Here is an 8,550-nt window from a genome sequence, read left to right as displayed (position 1 = left end):
GCCATTTGAATGCAAATTTGTGTTCCGCTATTGGCCAGTTCTAAATTATTCCTACGTGGTGGCTAGTAATTGGCTTGCTAGCCATTTAAAATTTCGTGCGACTTCCGCCCAAGTTGGAGAACTTTGAGCATGCTGCAGAGTGCCTCTAAAGAGCTCTGACTTGCGGCTGAGCTGATCGATAGACTGATCACGTATCGATTCTTCTCCCCGTTGCCGAGCGCAATCCTCGACGTACCCTTTCCCTGCCGGCTTAATTTGTGGGCAGATTAGCTGGCCTGAGCCTTGCCAGCTGGAGCAATTCACATAGTTGTTCAAGCGACCGGACCACCTGCGTCGCGGCTACAAGCGGCGTAAGTAAAGTTTTTGCAACTGATAAGCTGTGTCTGCCTCTCCATTCACCAGCCCGCCCAAATGACCGAGTGATATTTGAATCATCTCGAGTCGGCTCCAGCCGTCCGAGACACAGGCGAGAGATCAGCTTGGCACAGAGGATGAGGGCCACCTTCCAGGCCTGGGAGCCATGAGTTGCAGGGAAAAGAGGATTCCCACAGGGGAGGGGGAGTCCACCCTGGTTAGTTAAGGGCTCCTGAAAGTGGAGGTCCCACTGGAAGGGCCCCCCTAAAGTTACCAGCTTCCTTGTAGGGCTTGGGAAAAGCTCAAGGACATTGGGGTTTCTCCTTGGGATTAAGTTTATCTCTGGGGTTTTGGGGCCATAAGTGGTGTGATGGCATGCCTTCTATTTTTTGAACTCTCATGTTTCTAAATTAGTAGGTAAGTAGAGTCCTAGGGCTCTGCTGGGACCCCTGTTGCTATTATTTCACCTGTTGTTTACTAGTATTTATTTGTGACTTGTTTATTATTCATCCATACTTATCTATAGTTTATCTGTTGGCGATCTATATTTATTTTGGGGTTTATCTGTTTCAGATCAGATACTTACCTGTGACTTACCTGTATCTGGAGTACTGGTATAAGGTTTTATGCAATTTACCCAGAGGGTATTGTTTATGTTACTGGTTTAGATATCTTATAAATATATATATATTGTACATATGTTTATAGCCATGTTCTTTTCCCTTGCGATAAGTTAATGTAAATAAATGTGTATATAGGTAAGTCCCCTGACTGCCCTGGCCTGGTTCTACAGGGACGGAGGGAAACTGTGCGGTCTGCAGTTCCCCCCACAGCACACCTGCCAGCTAACAATCCCCTTCAACTGGAGAAGGGGAGTATATACCCAATTTACCTGGGCTACACTTTCATGCTAGTTTCAACCAGCAGCATTTTCCATTTGCAAAAGTGTTCAGTGAATGGACAGCCATAAAGTAAGCTCTCAAAGGCACTCATTCTAAATGAGTGAAAAGAAACAATCTTTTTATTTCATGTGTAGTTGACTGCATGGACAATAAAGGAGTTTATTGAGATAAATGCTCTGGCTGGGTTTCTGAAAGGCCTAAATACTTTTGGCAATTAATTCCATTTGTGGTTATGTAAAACAACAAATTTATGGGCAAAGTTAAACCACTTGCTACAAGGCATACGATGAATTCCTGCAGTGGTCAGGAAGTAATCTATGAAGACCACCACCCCCACAGGACAGCTCAATTAGAGGTACATAAAGGAAGTTCTTTCTTGCATCAGGAACCAGACACTACAGAAGGCCAGGTCTGTGGTTTGAGCTAAGAAGCCAACTCCCTGACTTCCATACTAAGAAAGCTACTGGTAATCTTGAAAAGCACAAAATGAATGCAGTTCATCTTTGAGCCCTTGTTGTCTCTGCTAGAATAAAACTCAGCTCAGGAGTGAGGTGGGTGCTGCCACACCTACTTAGTAGTGCTCCATTATTTCCCCTCAAAACATATCAGAGACGACATGCGAGCAGTACCCAGCTGCTTTGTTTGGCATGTGGCAGATGAGCAGAGAGAACAGCACAGATAAGGCAGGGAGGAGAGCAGAGCAATGGATCTGGCAGGAAGGGGAATCAGAGCAAGGGACGAGGCAGAAGGGGATTAGAGCGGTGCTCTGGGAGAGAGTGGGGCTCGCTTTGTTGCATGCTGGCCAAGGAGGTTGGCCTCTACTGCTGGAAGTAATGCCCCAGAAGATAGGCTTCTAGTCATATTAATGGTGTCTTGGCTTTTGTTAGGGGGAGACGGCATGAAGAAAGAGGCATTATTTATGTGAGCACAGGTACAAAGGATCCACAGGATCAAGCTCTTTAGTCCCTTTCACCTACCACAGCCACAAAACACCAGGGCTACGCAAAATTTCACTGGTCGTTTCGTTTCGATACTGTTTCGACCAATTTCGAGGTCAAAACAGCAAAATTGGAATGAAACAAAGGTCGTTGAAGTAGCCTGGAAACAAAATGAAGCTAGTCAAAACGTTTCAAAAGTCAAAATGTTTCGACCATAGGCTGGGGATGGAAAGTCAGTCCATCTGGGCTGCCTCCCGCCCACCCGTGCAATCTAGCTTTGGGGATGGGGCAACAGCCTAGCTGGGCTGACTTCCCATTCCCAGTGAAATGTCGAAACAGCATCAAAACAGTCTTTCTGTTCTGAGGGAACAAAATGGAACAGCTGTTTCAACTCAAAACGAAATTCGAAATGGAACGCTGTTCTGTCAAACCGTCGAAACCGAAGGCGAAACAAAACGGTGCCGTTTCGCACAGCCCTACAAAACACCATATAAAAAAAAAGAAAAAAAATTGTTCCAGTCAGCCTTGGCAAACGTCTCTGAGGAAATGCTTTCCCTTCTTGAATGATGTGCTTTGGCTGGCTGTGCTGTTCGCACAGGATCTGACAAGCTAAGAATGTCAGCCTGGAAATCTACAAATTAATGCAATCAGCTCCTGATTGCACAGCAGTGCCTCTGTGATTTCAGAGCTGTTTACACTGAAGACAGCATGGGAGGCTGACCCCCTGCCTGGCTGCTAGAACAACAGGGGCTCTGAGAGACTTCCAGGGACACCCTGGAGCAATCTCCTTTGGCATGACCGTAACACAACATTTCTTTCCACCCAAACAAAACAAGACTGGCAACTGCTGTCGAGATTATACAGGAAGGAGGAATAGTACCTCTGAGTTACATTGTGCAACTGCTTGTCTAAATGGGATTGTAAAGCCGTGAGCTGCATGGATGGAGCCAGTGGCTTGCATTGCTCTTACCACATCATTGTGGATGGTTACTGGGTGATAATGAGTTGAAGGGCTTTGAATGTTTGAACCAGCCAACAGGGTGACTGGATCATTCACCCAGACTCATATCTATCCCTGCACAAAGAGCCCAGGCAGCACCTAGGCATCACTTAAATCTTCAAATTAGATCTTATATTGTGCCTAGTCCTTGCACCGAGTCTCTGCACAGATGTTTATTTTCCTCAAGGCATTTATTTACTTGAGAAATAATACATTTTGATGCAATGCTTTTGCAGGCTTGTGCCTTCCTCACCTACCTGGCTTGTGCCTGTGAACTACAGTTGTTCCTGAGTTAATCAAGAGGTTTGGAGTATGTGACAAGCCTCTTAGCCCTCCTAGATTCAAGTTATGTGGAACACTATGTAATTAAACAATGATTAATCATCTAGGCATGGTTAAATACGTGGCTTGGATAAAAAAAAAATACATGGTAAATGAATTGGTCCTGTGAATAAGGTGGGCAATAATGAGATTGGTACAAATAAGGTTACAGCTATTGGCTGAGCTACCAAAAGCTCTCATTTTATCCTCCAAGATTCACTGCAAACCTAGATTGCTTTTTAACTACTCACTCCTTTTGGGGATGCAGCGTAGGTCTGTAACTCCCTGAGAACAATTTCTGGGGGAGATCCGCTTTTCTGCTTCCCAGTTAGCATTAAGAGGTGCAGAAGTGCTCTCTAATAGCTATGTAACAGATTGATGAAAAATATTTGAACCTCAGAAAAAAGCTAAGTTTGAGTGTAGAGTAAAAGTCTGGTTGGCTTTTTTTTTTTTTAAATCTGAACAGGCTAATCTAATGCCTGACTCTGCCCCTTTTATGAATAACAAGTAAAGTCTTACTCTGTGAATTGACCCACTGATTTCAGTGGGACTACTTGTGGAGAGAGGTGCTATTTTAATCTGAGTTAGGGTGGCAAAATCAGGCTCCTCAGTGAAATGCTTGTGGAGTACTGATTGGCTTTCTTTCGAGGGTGGCCTTGACAAAAAATGCAGCATGAGCTCCAGTATGAACTGACAGCATGACAAATCTGGAGCTAGCATAATCTTCAAACTGGGCGTTATTGTACAACATTTCCATTTCTTTTTAGTGGGAAAGACATGCAAGTTTCCCACACCCTTGGTCTTTTTCTCTCTCTCTCTCTCAGTGTCTGTGTATGCACGTGTGTGGAAAAAACTGAAAAAGTGTAGATATATCTGTGTGTTTATATATAGGTTAAAAATAATATGAATAATGTCAAATTGGCTTTCTCTGTTTCTGCAGAGTATAGTTCTGCTGCTAGAGATGGATCGCTGATCTTCCAGGGAATTGTGCTCTACAAGGTTAAGCATGTTTGCAGAAGAAATATGGATAATGCTGTTATCATGTATGACCTTTACTATATGTGTAACATTGTCAGTGACAAAAATGCCATTTTTTAAATGGTTTTCACACCATGGTATCCAGCCATTAATCATGATGTATGTGAGTGACTATATTGTTTCTCTGAAATTGTGGTATTAGATTACTTTCCATGTCGGCTGCTCACATAAGCTGTACCCCCGTTATCAAGAGCAAGGTTCTTATTTTCCATGCTTAATGTCATTCTGGCCCTGCATTTACCCAAAGGACTAAGAAGAAACTTACATGGCACAAAGATTGCTGCTCTCTTCTCCTTCCACAGCAGACAATTTGTGTGTGTATAAACGGTGCACTTACTTTAAGATGTCTCTCTAATCCTGGAGTTGATGAATGACTCTTTCAGCTGCCTCTGCTGATGTTGCATTTTTTATGTAGGCAAACTAACTCTGGCTCTAATCCCCCACAGCCATGGTTTGGCCATCTTTGCTCTTCTTGGGCTAATGGTTCATTTTGCCTGGTGTAATTTGGAAGCTTTTATTTCTGAAGTATATTTTGATTTACAGAACAGAAAACAGCTATGATGGGGTTTTGGGGTTTTTTTTACAAGACACAAAGAGATGAATGGTGTAAATGCTATTTCTACTCACATGTATCTATTTCTTAGTCCTTTTGGCTTGAGGAAAGTATTAGGATGTCATAAAACAAAGGTGTCGAACTCATTCCCCCTCATTCTGTGTTTAATTGTGCTCCTTTGGGTGCACTATAAATTCAGGACTCTTCCCTTATCCCATATAAAATGGAATGCCACCAGTGTCACAAGATGGCTTGCTCAGAGATCAAAGGGAAAATACAGCTATCATGCAGTAACTGAAAGTTTAATTACTATTTATTGTTGGTTTAGTACCTCATTGTGCATTTGTCACTTGGGGAGAAAGTCTGCCCCTTGCTAGACACTTGCTATTCTGCCCTTTGTTTATAATGATAATAATAATTGTACTGATGAATCATAAATGCAAAAAGAATAGAGATGGTAAAGACCCATCATCTCACTCATTCCATCCACTCTCAGCCTCCACTCGTCCCTGCAGACTGCTCTAAATAATCCTGTTCCCATGTCTGATCCATTCAGTTATTTAAGCCGCTCTAAATTGTTCTCAACTCTTCCCGGGGTGCTGCAATGTAGGCTCTGCCACTGCCACCATGGCAGCCAGGTAGCGTATGTGGTGCACAGCCAGACTGGGAAGGACTACAGCATGTCCACACTTGTTAGGGTTCTCAGATAAACCTAAGCGAGGAAGAAGAGTGGCTCGTGGTGCAGCCCTTCCTGATCTGCTCCTCCTGGAAATACAGGAATGCAAAATAGTTCCCACTTACCCTTTACACCTCTCTTTCCAGGAGATACCTTTCAGAATCAAACCAGGAAGGGCTGCAAGCAAGCTCCTCTCCTGCCTAATAGGCTTATCAGAGAAGGCTAATGAGGCAGGAGAGTATACGCTAGGCCTGTGCAAAGCAGCTAGTATTTGCTTCAGTTTTGGATTTGGCTGATTTGGGGGACAGTGATTTGATTTGGTGATTCGAATCTCTGTCCTGATTTGATTTAAGTGAATCTGATTCGGAGATTCAGCTCCTGCCAAATCCCTGCATTAGTCAGGCCAGGCCCATCGCCCACCCACTCTCCCAGCCCGGCAATGGCTGGGCGGCCCGGCCCCCCCCCCGGGGCAGGGCCTCCCCCGCCTGTCCCAGCTCCTGGCACTTGGCGGGGGAAAAAAGCCCCAGCTCAGCTGGTGCTGCCTGGTGGGGGGCAATCCTTGCTGCCTCCCACTGCCCCATGATGCATGGGGGGCTCTGCACAAGCCCCCCAAGCCCCCCCTTCACTCCCCCAGCTTCCCCACGGGTGCCCTGTAAACAAAATGAAAATACCCCCAGACACACCGCTCCTGCCAGTGGGGGGGGGCAATCCCCACTGCCCCCCGCTGCCCCATGCCATGTGGGGGGGCTCTGCATGAGCACCTGAAGCTCCAAGGATGCTGTAGGAGTGGTGAGTCCCAGGGCTTTTCTCGGCTTTTTTTTTCTTAAAGAGCTGGAGCTAGCCTGGGTGGGTCACCCATGGGGTGGCTGGGGGACTGGGCAGCGATCGGGTGTGGGGGTGGGGGAGCAGGCAGGGGATTGGGGCTGGCAGGGGTCCCCCCATGGTCCCCTCCCCCATCCCTAGTACTTAGCAGCAGGGAGCTGCAGCCACCAGGGACTGCCCAAATCATCAAAACGCTCCGAATCTTTGCTGAAGATTCAGAGAGCTTTGAATTGATTTGGACCTTTTTATTGGTCCCCTGATTCAATTTGGATTCGGAGATTCAGCCACCAAATCAAGCCGAATCTTCTCTGAATTGAATCACCACCCGAAGCTTCGCACAGCCCTAATATACACGTGCTGCAGCCCTTCCCAGTCTGGCTGTGTATGAGGTATGCATGCATGGCAATTTTACCTGGCAGCAGCAGTGGCACTCATTTGAGAACCACTGAGCTAAGCTGAGGCAGCGCAACAGTGGTTCTCAACCAGGGTCATACCAAATTCAAAAAAGTTGGAGAGGCATGGCCTGACGCTTTGTATAAAGACTGAGAACCACTGACATACAGGCATACAACGGCCTATAGATTTTTATGTTCTTCTTGAGTTCCCTAGTGTTTACTAATATCTGTCCAGTATCAAGTTGAATGATCATTTATTGTATTCTAGTTTTGGCTTAACTTGACATGGACTTATGGTGGGACTTCGCCCCCTTAGTTTACATGGTGCTGTCTCTGGATTCTGTGTGCAGGTCACAGCACCCCAGATTGTAACATGAACGCTTTTTATTGCCACAGTGGATATATAAATACAGTGTAATCTGTATTGCTATTGCTGTCAGGGAGAACCTCTCACCATATTAGTGCTGAAAATGCAGAGAAGCATCTTTAGATGAATAAATGATGTGTGAGGGGGAGCAAATGCTAAACAAATTGCAGGTGCACATGAGACCTGCTCTCTCTCTCTTTTTTTCTGTCTCTCTCTTTTTTCTTCTTATTTTGGGTTTTGTTTCAAAGTGGTGGTTCTCTAATGAGCTTTCCCTGAAAACAGATTCAGCTTTTAAACTAATATTGCCATGAAGGTTTCCAGTGGGTTGACAAACTCCAAAGGGTTAGGGTATCTATTTATTTCCCTCCCTCCTTTCTCCATCCCTTGAACAACTCTCCCATGCACCCCCTAAACTATGCTTTTCACTTTATTCTAACTTGCCCTACTCTTTCTATCTCTTATTTGTGTTGCTCACCATAATAATAAGCATCAGAAAATGATTTGGGCCCTTCATACACACACACAGTCACCTTGCATAGGATGGATTCAGAGGATGCCAGGAGGCAAGAGACCCCTTACTCTCAGCCCATGTCTCTTTGGAAAGGTTCATGTTGGAGGGGTTACTCCATGTTCCATGCTGTGTGGTGAGTCAAACTCAGCTAAGTAACTAAATAAAGATGTAATTTTAATGATGATTAAATTGAAGCACCTCATTAATTTCATGTGAGAGGTGGGGAAGTACACGGCAGTTCTTTCCCTAAATTCATTGTTTGTCTGGCCGCAAGACATCTCCTCAACGTCTGGTTGAGTCTAATTTAAGTATGTAAATTTAATGGTTCAGTAAGTAAAATTGCCTTTATTGTTTGGAATGGTTTGCACAGTAATTTATGAGCTAGCAAGGCTCATTTGATAGGACTGTATGATGAAATAGGTGACTACAATGAAGGACATGTTTATCTTAAGGATACACAGGAGGAACTTGGACACCTGGCATTCATAATCAGAAATAAGTGATGATGGTGTTGGTATAAGACTCAGATATGACTTGAGTCTACCGCATGAAAAGGTCATGGTTTAAAATCTCAGCCTTTGTCCAAACTAGTTCATTGGCTGGAGTCATTCATCCTATTGGAATTTCATCATTGGTAACCTCATCAATTCTATGGGCATAAATGGGACTGAAG

The sequence above is a fragment of the Alligator sinensis genome, unplaced genomic scaffold (assembly GCF_000455745.1).
Source record: "Alligator sinensis unplaced genomic scaffold, ASM45574v1 scaffold400_1, whole genome shotgun sequence".
NCBI classification, from domain to species: Eukaryota; Metazoa; Chordata; order Crocodylia; family Alligatoridae; genus Alligator; species Alligator sinensis.
The sequence above is the reverse complement of the archived record's forward strand: the minus strand, read 5'-3'. Positions refer to the sequence as shown.